This window comes from Triticum aestivum, chromosome 3D (assembly GCF_018294505.1).
Source record: "Triticum aestivum cultivar Chinese Spring chromosome 3D, IWGSC CS RefSeq v2.1, whole genome shotgun sequence".
NCBI classification, from domain to species: Eukaryota; Viridiplantae; Streptophyta; class Magnoliopsida; order Poales; family Poaceae; genus Triticum; species Triticum aestivum.
In genome coordinates this window covers 69,902,382-69,915,015 of record NC_057802.1, presented here as the reverse complement: position 1 = coordinate 69,915,015, position 12,634 = coordinate 69,902,382, and positions in this window count along the sequence as shown.

Genomic DNA, 12,634 nt, shown 5'->3' with positions numbered 1-12,634 from the left:
CATTATCTGCTTGGCTACGTCGACGGCTCTCTCCCTTGTCCCCCCGCGCTGGTGGACAGCGTGCACGGTCCGGTCTATAATCCGGCACACCATGTTTGGACAGGGCAGGACCAGGCGAACCTCTCCTCCATCCAGGGGTCGCTTACTTCGGCTATCGTTGTGCTTGTCGTCTTTGCCAAGACATCTCACGAGGCATGGACTATCCTCGAGCGCTCGTTTGCGGCGCAGTCACAGGCTCGTGTCTCCGCGATTCGTCATCAGCTTGGCGAGTGTGAAAATCTCGACTCCACGGCCACGGAGTTCTACAACAAGGTCAAGGGCCTTGCTGACACGTTGGCCTCCATTGGACAGCCGCTCACTGATACGTCTCCAACGTATCTATAATTTTTTATTGTTCCATGCTATATTATATTCTGTTTTGGATGTTTAATGGGCTTTATTATACACTTTTATATTATTTTTGGGACTAACCTATTAACCGGAGGCCCAGCCCAAATTGTTGTTTTTTGCCTATTCAGTGTTTCGCAGAAAAGTAATATCAAACGGAGTCCAAACGGAATAAAACCTTCGGGAACGTGATTTTTGGAACAAACGTGATCCAGAGGACTTGCAGTCCACGTAAAGCAATCAACGAGGAGAGCACGAGGCAGGGGGCGCGCCTACCTCCCCCCCAGGCGCGCCCTCCACCCTCGTGGGGCCCATGTTGCTCCACCGACGTACTTCTTCCTCCTATATATACCTACGTACCCCCAAAACATCAGAAAGAGGAGCCAAAACCCTACTTCCACTGCCGCAACCTTCTGTACCCGTGAGATCCCATCTTGGGGCCTTTTCCGGCGCTCCGCCGAAGGGGGCATTGATCACGGAGGGCTTCTACATCAACACCATAGCTTCTCCGATGATGTGTGAGTAGTTTACCTCAGACCTTCGGGTCCATAGTTATTAGCTAGATGGCTTCTTCTCTCTATTTGGATCTCAATACAAAGTTCTCCTCGATCTTCTTGGAGATCTATTCGATGTAATCTTCTTTTGCGGTGTGTTTGTCGAGATCCGATGAATTGTGGGTTTATGATCAAGATTAGCTATGAACAATATTTGAATCTCCTCTGAATTCTTTTATGTATGATTGGTTATCTTTGCAAGTCTCTTCGAATTATCAGTTTGGTTTGGCCTACTAGATTGATCTTTCTTGCAATGGGAGAAGTGCTTAGCTTTGGGTTCAATCTTGCGGTGCTCGATCCCAGTGACAGAAGGGGAAACGACACGTATTGTATTGTTGCCATCGAGGATAAAAAGATGGGGTTTATATCATATTGCATGAGTTTATCCCTCTACATCATGTCATCTTACTTAAAGCATTACTCTGTTCTTATGAACTTAATACTCTAGATGCATGCTGGATAGCGGTCGATGTGTGGAGTAATAGTAGTAGATGCAGAATCGTTTTCGTCTACTTGTTGCGGACGTGATGCCTATATACATGATCATACCTAGATATTCTCATAACTATGCTCAATTCTATCAATTGCTCGACAATAATTCGTTTACCCACCGTAATACTTATGCTCTTGAGAGAAGCCACTAGTGAAACCTATGGCCCCCGGGTCTATTTCCCATCATATTAATCTTCCAACACTTAGCTATTTTTATTGCCGTTTATTTTACTTTGCATCTTATTCTCTTATCATAAAAATACCAAAAATATTATCTTATCATATCTATCAGATCTCACTCTCGTAAGTGACCGTGAAGGGATTGACAACCCCTTTATCGCGTTGGTTGTGAGGTTCTTATTTGTTTGTGTAGGTGCGTGGGACTTGAGCGTGATCTCCTACTGGATTGATACCTTGATTCTCAAAAACTGAGGGAAATACTTACGCTACTTTACTGCATCACCCTTTCCTCTTCAGGAGAAAACCAACGCAGTGCTCAAGAGGTAGCAAGAAGGATTTCTGGCGCCGTTGCCGGGGAGTCTACGCACAAGTCAAGACATACCAAGTACCCATCACAAACTCTTATCCCTCGCATTACATTATTTGTCATTTGCCTCTCGTTTTCCTCTCCCCCACTTCATCCTTGCCGTTTCATTCGCCCTCTCTTTTCCGTTCGCCCTTTTTTCGCTTGCTTATTGTTTGCTCGTGTGTTGGATTGCTTGCTTGTCACCATGGCTCAAGACAATACTAAATTGTGTGAGTTTACCAATACCAACAACAATGATTTTCTTAGCACTCCGATTGCTTCTCTTACCGATGTTGAATCTTGTGAAATTAATGCTGCTTTGTTGAATCTTGTCATGAAAGATCATTTCGCCGGCCTTCCTAGTGAAGATGCCGCTACCCATCTGAATAGCTTCGTTGATTTGTGTGATATGCAAAAGAAGAAAGATGTGGACAATGATATTGTTAAATTGAAGCTATTTCCTTTTTCGCTTAGAGGTCGTGCTAAAGCTTGGTTTCGTCTTTGCCTAAAAATAGTATTGATTCATGGAATAAGTGCAAAGATGCTTTTATCTCTAAGTATTTTCCTCCCGCTAAAATCATCTCTCTTGGAAACGATATCATGAATTTTAAGCAACTTGATCATGAACATGTTGCACAAGCTTGGGAGAGGATGAAATTAATGATACGTAATTGCCCTACACATGGTTTGAATCTTTGGATGATTATACAAAAAAATTATGCCGGATTAAATTTTGCTTCTAGAAATCTTTTAGATTCGGCCGCGGGAGGCACTTTTATAGAAATCACTTTAGGAGAAGCTACCAAACTCCTAGATAATATTATAGTTAATTATTCTCAATGGCACACCGAAAGATCTACTAATATGCATGCGATAGAAGAAATTAATGTTTTCAGTGGAAAGATGGATGAACTTATGAAATTATTTGCTACTAAAAGTGTTTCTTCTGATCCTAATGATATGCCTTTGTCTACTTTGATTGAGAATAATAATGAATCTATGGATGTGAATTTTGTTGGTAGGAATAATTTTGGTAACAACGCGTATAGAGGAAACTTTAATCCTAGGCCGTTTCCTAGTAATTCCTCTAATAATTATGGTAATTCCTACAACAATTCTTATGGAAATTTTAATAAGATGCCCTCTGAATTTGAGACTAGTGTTAAGGAGTTTATGAATTCGCAAAAGAATTTCAATGCTTTGCTTAAATAAAAATTGCTTAAGGTTGATGAATTGGCTAGGAACGTTGATAGAATTTCTCTTGATGTTGATTCTTTGAAACTTAGATCTATTCCACCTAAGCATGATATCAATGAGTCTCTCAAAGCCATGAGAATTTCCATTGATGAGTGCAAAGAAAGAACCGCTAGGATGCGTGCTAAAAAAGATTGCTTTGTGAAAGCGTGTTCTTCTAGTTTCTATGAAAATAAAGATGAAGATATAAAAGTTATTGATGTGTATCCTATTAAATCTTTGTTTTGCAATATGAATCTTGATAATGATGGCGCTGGAGATGAGTTACCTTTACCTAGAAGGCGTCCCAAACATTCGGAGTTTTTAGATCTTGATGCAAAAATTGGTAAAAGTGGGATTGAAGAGATCAAAACTTTAGATATTAATGAACCCACTATTTTGGATTTCAAGGAATTTAATCATGATAATTGCTCTTTGATAGATTGTATTTCCTTGTTGCAATCCGTGCTAAATTCTCCTCATGCTTATAGCCAAAATAAAGCTTTTACTAAACATATCGTTGATGCTTTGATGCAATCTTATGAAGAAAAACTTGAGTTGGAAGTTTCTATCCCTAGAAAACTTTATGATGAGTGGGAACCTACTATTAAAATTAAAATTAAAGATCATGAATGCTATGCTTTGTGTGATTTGGGTGCTAGTGTTTCCACGATTCCAAAAACTTTGTGTGATTTGCTAGGTTTCCGTGAATTTGATGATTGTTCTTTAAACTTGCACCTTGCGGATTCCACTATTAAGAAACCTATGGGAAGAATTAATGATGTTTTTGTTGTTGCAAATAGGAACTATGTGCCCGTAGATTTCATTTTTCTTGATATAGATTGCAATCCTTCATGTCCTATTATTCTTGGTAGACCTTTCCTTAGAACGATTGGTGCAATTATTGATATGAAGGAAGAGAATATTATATTCCAATTTCCGTTAAGGAAAGGCATGGAACACTTCCCTAGAAAGAAAATAAAATTACCTTATGAATCTATTACAAGAGCTACTTATGGATTGCCCACCAAAGATGGCAATACCTAGATCTATCCTTGCTTTTATGCCTAGCTAGGGACGTTAAATGATAGCGCTTGTTGGGAGGCAACCCAATTTTATTTTTAGTTTTTTTGCTTTTTGCTTCTGTTTAGGAATAAATATTTGATCTAGCGTCTGGTTAGATTTGTTTTTATGTTTTAATTAGTGTTTGTGCCAAGTTAAACCTATAGGATCTTCTTGGATGATAGTTATTTGATCTTGCTGAAAATTCCAGAAACTTTCTGTTCACGAAAACAATTCTTAAAAATCACCAGAACGTGATAAAATACTGATTCCAATTGCAGTAGATCAATAAACAAATTGTCTAGGTCGTCCTATTTTGGTAGATTTTTCTGAGTTCCAGAAGTTTGCGTTAGTTACAGATGACTACAGACTGTTCTGTTTTTGACAAATTCTGTTTTTCGTGTGTTGTTTGCTTATTTTGATGAGTCTATGGCTAGTAGAAGAGTTTATTAACCATACAGAAGTTGGAATACAGTAGGTTTAACACCAATATAAGTAAAGAATGAGTTCAATACAGTACCTTGAAGTGGTGTTTTGTTTTCTTTCGCTGACGGAGCTCACGAGATTTTCTGTTAAGTTTTGTGTTGTGAAGTTTTCAAGTTTTGGGTAAAAGATTTGATGGATTATGGAACAAGGAGTGGCAGGAGCCTAAGCTTGGGGATGCCCATGGCACCCCAAGATAATCTAAGGACACCAAAAAGCCAAAGCTTGGGGATGCCCCGGAAGGCATCCCCTCTTTCGTCTTCGTCCATCGGTAACTTTACTTGGAGCTATACTTTTATTCACCACATGATATGTGTTTTGCTGGGAGCGTCTTGTATGATTTGAGTCTTTGCTTTTTAGTTTGCCACAATCATCCTTGCTGTGCACACCTTTTAAGAGAGACACACATGATTCGGAATTTATTAGAATACTCTATGTGCTTCACTTATATCTTTTGAGCTATATAGTTTTTGCTCTAGTGCTTCACTTATATCTTTTAGAGCACGGTGGTGGATTTGTTTTATAGAAACTATTGTTCTCTCATGCTTCACTTATATTATTTTGAGAGTCCTACAAAACAGCATGGTAATTTGCTTTAATTATGATAGGCATCCAAGATTAGTAAAAAAAATCTTATGAGTGTGTTGAATACTATGAGAAGTTTGATGCTTGATAATTGTTTTGAGATATGAAGATGGTGATATTAGAGTCATGCTAGTTGAGTAGTTGTGAATTTGAGAAATACTTGTGTTAAAGTTTGTGATTCCCTGGTGAACCGTTATGTGATGAAGTCGGAGCATGATTTATTTATTGATTGTCCTCCTTATAAGTGGCGGTCGGGGACGAGCGATGGTCTTTTCCTACCAATCTACCCCCCTAGGAGCATCCACGTAATACTTTGCTTTGATAACTTGTAGATTTTTGCAACAGGTATATAAGTTATTTATGACTAATGTTGAGTTCATGGATTATACGCACTCTCTTCCTTCCACCATTGCTAGCCTCTCTAATATCGCGCACTTTTCGCCGGTATCATACACCCACCATATACCTTCCTCAAAACAGCCACCATACCTACCTATCATGGCATTTCCATAGCCATTCCGAGATATATTGCCATGCAACTTACCACCGTTCCGTTTACTATGACACGCTTCATCATTGTCATAATTGCTTTGCATGATCATGTAGTTGACATCGTATTTGTGGCAAAGCCACCGTTCATAATTCTTTCATACATGTCACTCTTGATTCATTGCATATCCCGGTACACCGCCGAAGGCATCCACATCGAGTCATATTTTGTTCTAAGTATTGAGTTGTAATCCGTGAGTTGTAAAGTAAATAAAAGTGTGATGATCATCATTATTAGAGCATTGTCCCAAGTGAGGAAAGGATGATGGAGACTATGATTCCCCCACAAGTCGGGATGAGACTCCGGACGAAAAAATAAAAAATAAAAAAAGGCCAAAAAAGACCCAAAGAAAAAAAAGGAAAAAATGAGAGAAAAAGAGAGAAGGGACAATGCTACTATCCTTTTACCACACTTGTGCTTCAAAATAGCACCATGATCCTCATGATAGAGAGTCTCCTATGATATCACTTTCATATACTAGTGGGAATTTTTCAGTATAGAACTTGGCTTGTATATTCCAATGATGGGCTTTCTCAAAATGCCCTAGGTCTTCGTGAGCAAGCGAGTTGGATGCACACCCACTTAGTTTCTTTTGTTGAGCTTTCATATACTTATAGCTCTAGTGCATCTGTTGCATGGCAATCCCTACTCACTCACATTGATATCTATTGATGGGCATCTCCATAGCCCGTTGATACGCCTAGTTGATGTGAGACTATCTTCTCCTTTTTGTCTTCTCGACAACCACCATTCTATTCCACATAAAGTGCTATGTCCATGGCTCACGCTCATGTATTGCGTGAAGATTGAAAAAGTTTGAGAACACCAAAAGTATGAAACAATTGCTTGGCTTGTCATCGGGGTTGTGCATGATTAAATACTTTGTGTGATGAACATAGAGCATAGCCAGACTATATGATTTTGTAGGGATAACTTTCTTTGGCCATGTTATTTTGAGAAGACATAATTGCTTAGTTAGTATGCTTGAAGTATTATTATTTTTATGTCAATATTAAACTTTTGTCTTGAATCTTTCGGATCTGAATATTCATACCACAATTAAGAGAATTACATTGAAAATTATGCTAAGTAGCATTCCACATCAAAAATTCTCTTTTTATCATTTACCTACTCGAGGACGAGCAGGAATTAAGCTTGGGGATGCTTGATACGTCTCCAACGTATCTATAATTTTTTATTGTTCCATGCTATATTATATTCTGTTTTGGATGTTTAATGGGTTTTATTATACACTTTTATATTATTTTTGGGACTAACCTATTAACCGGAGGCCCAACCCAAATTGTTGTTTTTGCCTATTTCAGTGTTTGATAGAAAAGGAATATCAAACGGAGTCCAAATGGAATGAAACCTTCAGGAACGTGATTTTCGGAACAAACGTGATCCAGAGGACTTGGAGTCCACGTAAAGCAATCAACGAGGAGAGCACGAGGCAGGGGGCGCGCCTACCCCCCCCCCCCAAGGGCGCCCTCCACCCTCGTGGGGCCCACGTTGCTCCACCGACGTACTTCTTCCTCCTATATATACCTACGTACCCCCAAAACATCAGAAAGAGGAGCCAAAACCCTATTTCAACCGCCGCAACCTTCTGTACCCGTGAGATCCCATCTTGGGGCCTTTTCCAGCGCTCCGCCGGAGGGGGCATTGATCACGGAGGGCTTCTACATCAACACCATAGCCTCTCCGATGATGTGTGAGTAGTTTACCTCAGACCTTCGTTCCATAGTTATTAGCTAGATGGCTTCTTCTCTCTCTTTGGATCTCAATACAAAGTTCTTCTCGATCTTCTTGGAGATCTATTCGATGTAATCTTCTTTTGCGGTGTGTTTGTCGAGATCCGATGAATTGTGGGTTTATGATCAAGATTATCTATGAACAATATTTGAATCTCCTCTGAATTCTTTTATGTATGATTGGTTATCTTTGCAAGTCTCTTCGAATTATCAGTTTGGTTTGGCCTACTAGATTGATCTTTCTTGCAATGGGAGAAGTGCTTAGCTTTGGGTTCAATCTTGCGGTGCTCGATCCCAGTGACAGAAAGGGAAACGACACGTATCGTATTGTTGCCATCGAGGATAAAAAGATGGGGTTTATATCATATTGCATGAGTTTATCCCTCTACATCATGTCATCTTACTTAAAGCATTACTCTGTTCCTATGAACTTAATACTCTAGATGCATGCTGGATGGCGGTCGATGTGTGGAGTAATAGTAGTAGATGCAGAATCATTTCGGTCTAATTGTCGCGGACGTGATGCCTATATACATAATCATACCTAGATATTCTCATAACTATGCTCAATTCTATCAATTGCTCGACAGTAATTCGTTTACCCACCGTAATACTTATGCTCTTGAGAGAAGCCACTAGTGAAACCTATGGCCCCCGGGTCTATTTTCCATCATATTAATCTTCCAACACTTAGCTATTTTTATTGCCGTTTATTTTACTTTGCATCTTTATTTCTCTTTATCATAAAAATACCAAAAATATTATCTTATCATATCTATCAGATCTCACTCTCGTAAGTGACTGTGAAGGGATTGACAACCCCTTTATCGCGTTGGTTGTTTGTGTAGGTGCGTGGGACTTGAGCGTGATCTCCTACTGGATTGATACCTTGGTTCTCAAAAACTGAGGGAAATACTTACGCTACTTTACTGCATTACCCTTTCCTCTTTAAGGGAAAACCAACGCAGTGCTCAAGAGGTAGCACTCACCGACTCGGAGTTCAACTCCTTCATCGTCAACGGGCTTGACGAGGAGTATAATGCTTTGGTTGAGATCATCAATGAGCGGGGCAACTCGACTCCCATGATGGCACATGAGGTCTACTCTTGCCTCCTCCTCACCGAACAGCGTGTCGAGGCGCGCCGCTCCAAGGGCAGCCACGGCCCCCTCTCCGCGAACGCCGCCACCAAGGGTGGTCGCAACTCGTCTAAGGCGCCACCCCTGCATCGTCCTCATCACCCTCGGCTCCCCCCCCCCCCGTCCGCAACCCTACCAGTGGCTGGTGGTCGGTGTGTGTGTGAGATTTGTGGCTTTGAGGGGCACTGGGCCTGTAAGTGTCATAAACGCTTCCAGCGGAGTTTTCTTGGCCTCGGCAATGATGGTAAGGACACCCACAAATTTGCGCGTCAGGTTGCCATGGCTGATCGTCCGGCACCACCGAAGCAACAAGGGCACACTCAGTCCTACTCCATCGATCCCCACTGGTACATGGATTCTAGGGCAACGGAGCATCTGACGAGCGAGATGGGGAAGCTTCATACTCGTGAACCCTATCATGGCTCCGACAAGATCCACACCGTCAATGGAGCAGGTATGCACATCTCTCATATTGATCAAGCATCTCTTCTCACTAGACATGCAAATAGGAGTCTTCAGCTTCGCAATGTTCTTAGAGTTCCATTTGTGACACATAATCTTCTTTCAGTTCCTAAACTCACACGTGATAATAATGTGCTTTGTGAATTTCATCCTTTTGATCTTTTTATTAAGGATCGGGGCACGAGGGACATTCTTCTTAGCGGGCGTCTGTGCCAGGGCCTCTATCATCTGGAGCATCCTGTCGTCGCTCGTGATCTCTGTCACAGTGGCATGCTCGTCTTGGTCACCCAGCCACACCTATCGTTCGTCATGTTTTGCGTCACCATGAGCTTCCTAGCATGTCTAGTAATAAAGATGTAGCAGTGTGTGATGCTTGTCAGCAGGGGAAGAGTCATCAACTTCCTTTTTCGGAGTCTAGTTGTGAGGTGAAACATCCTTTAGAACTTGTGTTTTCAGATGTATGAGGTCCTGCTCAGTCTTCTGTCAGTGGTCACAATTATTATATCAGTTTAGTTGATGCTTAGAGTCGCTTTACCTGGCTTTATCTTATTAAGCGTAAATCTGATGTGTCTGATATCTTTGTTCAGTTTCAAAAACATGTTGAACGCCTTCTCAAGCACAAAATTGTTCATGTTCAGTCGGACTGGGGGGCGAGTATCGCAACCTCAAATCCTTCTTTCAGTCGCTTGGGATCGCTCACCGTTTAGCATGTCCACATACACATCAGCAGAATGGTTCAGTAGAACGTAAGAATCGTCACATTGTTGAAACTGGTCTTACTCTTTTGGCCCATGCATTGGTTCCTTTTCGTTTTTGGAGTGATGCTTTCACCACTTCATGTTTTCTCATAAACCGTACTCCCACTCGTGTTTTGAACATGAAGACTCCCATTGAAGTTCTTCTTAATGAACAACCTGACTACACCTTTTTCAAGGTTTTTGGGTGTGCTTGCTGGCCGCATCTTCGTCCATATAACAAGCGCAAGCTCGAGTTTCGATCCAAAAAGTGTGTCTTTCTTGGCTATAGCTCTCTTCATAAAGGATACAAATGTCTTCATGTTCCCACTAATCATGTCTATATATCTCGGGATGTCATGTTTGATGAGCATGTTTTTCCCTTTGCCAAACTTCCTGTGTCCACCGCCGAACCACCATCCATGCATTCATCCTCCATTGCCTCTGACCAATTTGATGATGTTGCATATTCTCCTATATTGTTGCCTAATCATGGTGCATGCATTGGATGTGGGGCTTGTTTGGAAATTTTAGAGGTGCCATCGCCTTCTTCGTCGGCACCACCAGCTGTGCACGTCGATCATATGCGCCCCTGCATGGCCTCAGTTCCCATGCCCATGCACGACCGGTCGATGCCCCAGTGCCGTCGCCCGCTTCATCGCCCCTGGCCTCTGGGCCGGCATTGCCGCGCGCTCGGCCCGCGACGCCCGTCACGCCAACGGCGTCTGGGCCGTCTTCGCCCGCCCACATCTCGCCCACGGCGTCTGGGCCGCTGTCGCCTGGGCCGGCCTCTCCCGGGCTGGTTTCCGCGCCATGCAGCCCTGTGCCGCCTGGCATCGGCTCCTCCACGTCGTCACCTGGTCCCGCGCTGACCGGGGCGTCTCCGTCGCCTTCGCCCAGTCCACTGCTGGCTGACACATCTCCGTCGTCGTCCTCGACTTCGATGGCCCCTGCTGCTGCTCTACATCCACATACACACAGCCGCAATGGCATTTTCAGCCTAAGCAGCGTCATGATGGTACTGTTGCTTGGTTGGCCGCGTGCATGACTGCTGCGCTTGCGGATCCCTCCTCTGAGCCACGTACGTATCAAGCTGCTATGCGCATTCCTCATTGGAGAGAGGCCATGGAGCATGAGTATCAAGCTCTTCTTCATAATAAGACATGGACTCTTGTTCCTCCACCATCGCCGGTTAACGTCATTGACTCCAAGTGGGTTTTCAAAGTGAAGAATCATTCTGATGGGTCCATTGAGCGCTACAAGGCACGTCTTGTTGCTCGAGGTTTTCGACAGCGCTATGGTCTTGACTATGAAGACACCTTCAGTCCAGTGGTTAAGCCTACTACCATCAGGCTTCTTCTCTCTCTCGCTGTTACTCGAGGTTGGTTTCTTCGTCAGCTTGATGTACAGAATGCCTTTCTCCACGATGTGTTGGAGGAGGAGGTTTATATGCGCCAGCCTCCTGGTTTTTCTGATCCAGATCGTCCTGATCATCTCTGTCGTCTGTCCAAGGCACTCTATGGTCTGAAGCAAGCTCCCCGTGTGTGGCATGCCCATCTTGCAATGGCCCTTCGTGCTCATGGTTTTGCATCATCGACTGCTGACTCATCACTGTTTCTTCTACAGAAGCCTGAGGTTACTATCTACTTGTTGGTCTATGTGGATGATATTATTCTTGTCAGCCCCTCTCAGTCGGCTGCTACTGCTCTTGTTCGCTCTCTTGGTGCTGACTTTGCGATCAAGGATCTTGGGAAGCTTCACTACTTTCTTGGTGTGGAGGTTACTTCTCGGGCTGATGGACTTGTTATGACGCAGAAGAAGTACTCCTTGGATTTGTTGCAGCGGGCAGGGATGCTTAACTGCAAACCGACAACTACATCGATGTCTACCACTATCAAGATCACTGCTGTTGATGGTGAGCTTCTGTCCTCTGCTGATGCGACGAAGTATAGGAGTATTTTTGGTGGTCTTCAGTACTTCGATCACGAGACCGGATATTTCTTTTGCTGTCAAACGAGTTTGCCAGTATCTGCAGTCACCCCGCGCCATTCATTGGTCTGCTGGTAAGCCCATCTTGCGCTACATTCGATTCACTGTGTCTTATGGCTTGCATATTCGACCGACCTCCTCTGGCTCTCTCTTGGCATATTCTGATGCGGACTGGGCTGGCAGTCCGGATGACAGGCGATCTACGGGGGACTATGTTGTGTTCTTTGGCACTAATTTGATCGCCTGGAGTGCTCGGAAACAGGCTACTATCTCACGTAGCAGTACTGAAGCTGAGTATAAGGCTGTGGCCAATGCTAATGCGGAAATTATCTGGGTACAGTCTTTGCTTCAGGAATTGGGTATATCCCAATCACAGTCTCCTGTCCTTTGGTGTGATAACATCGGTGCTACATACATCTCTGAAAATCCGGTATTCCATGCCCGAACGAAACACATTGAAGTTGACTATCACTTTGTGCGGGAACGTGTCTCTCAGAAGCAACTACAGATCAGGTTCATCTCTTTCAAGGATCAACTTGCACACATCTTCACCAAGTCGTTGCCTCTACCACAGTTTGAGGCCTGCCGGCGCAATCTTACCCTTCTAGATTCTTTAGGAAGTGGCTAAAATTGAGGGAGGGTGTTAGACTGTATGGCGTCTGTATTTATACGTGTATATTGTAACG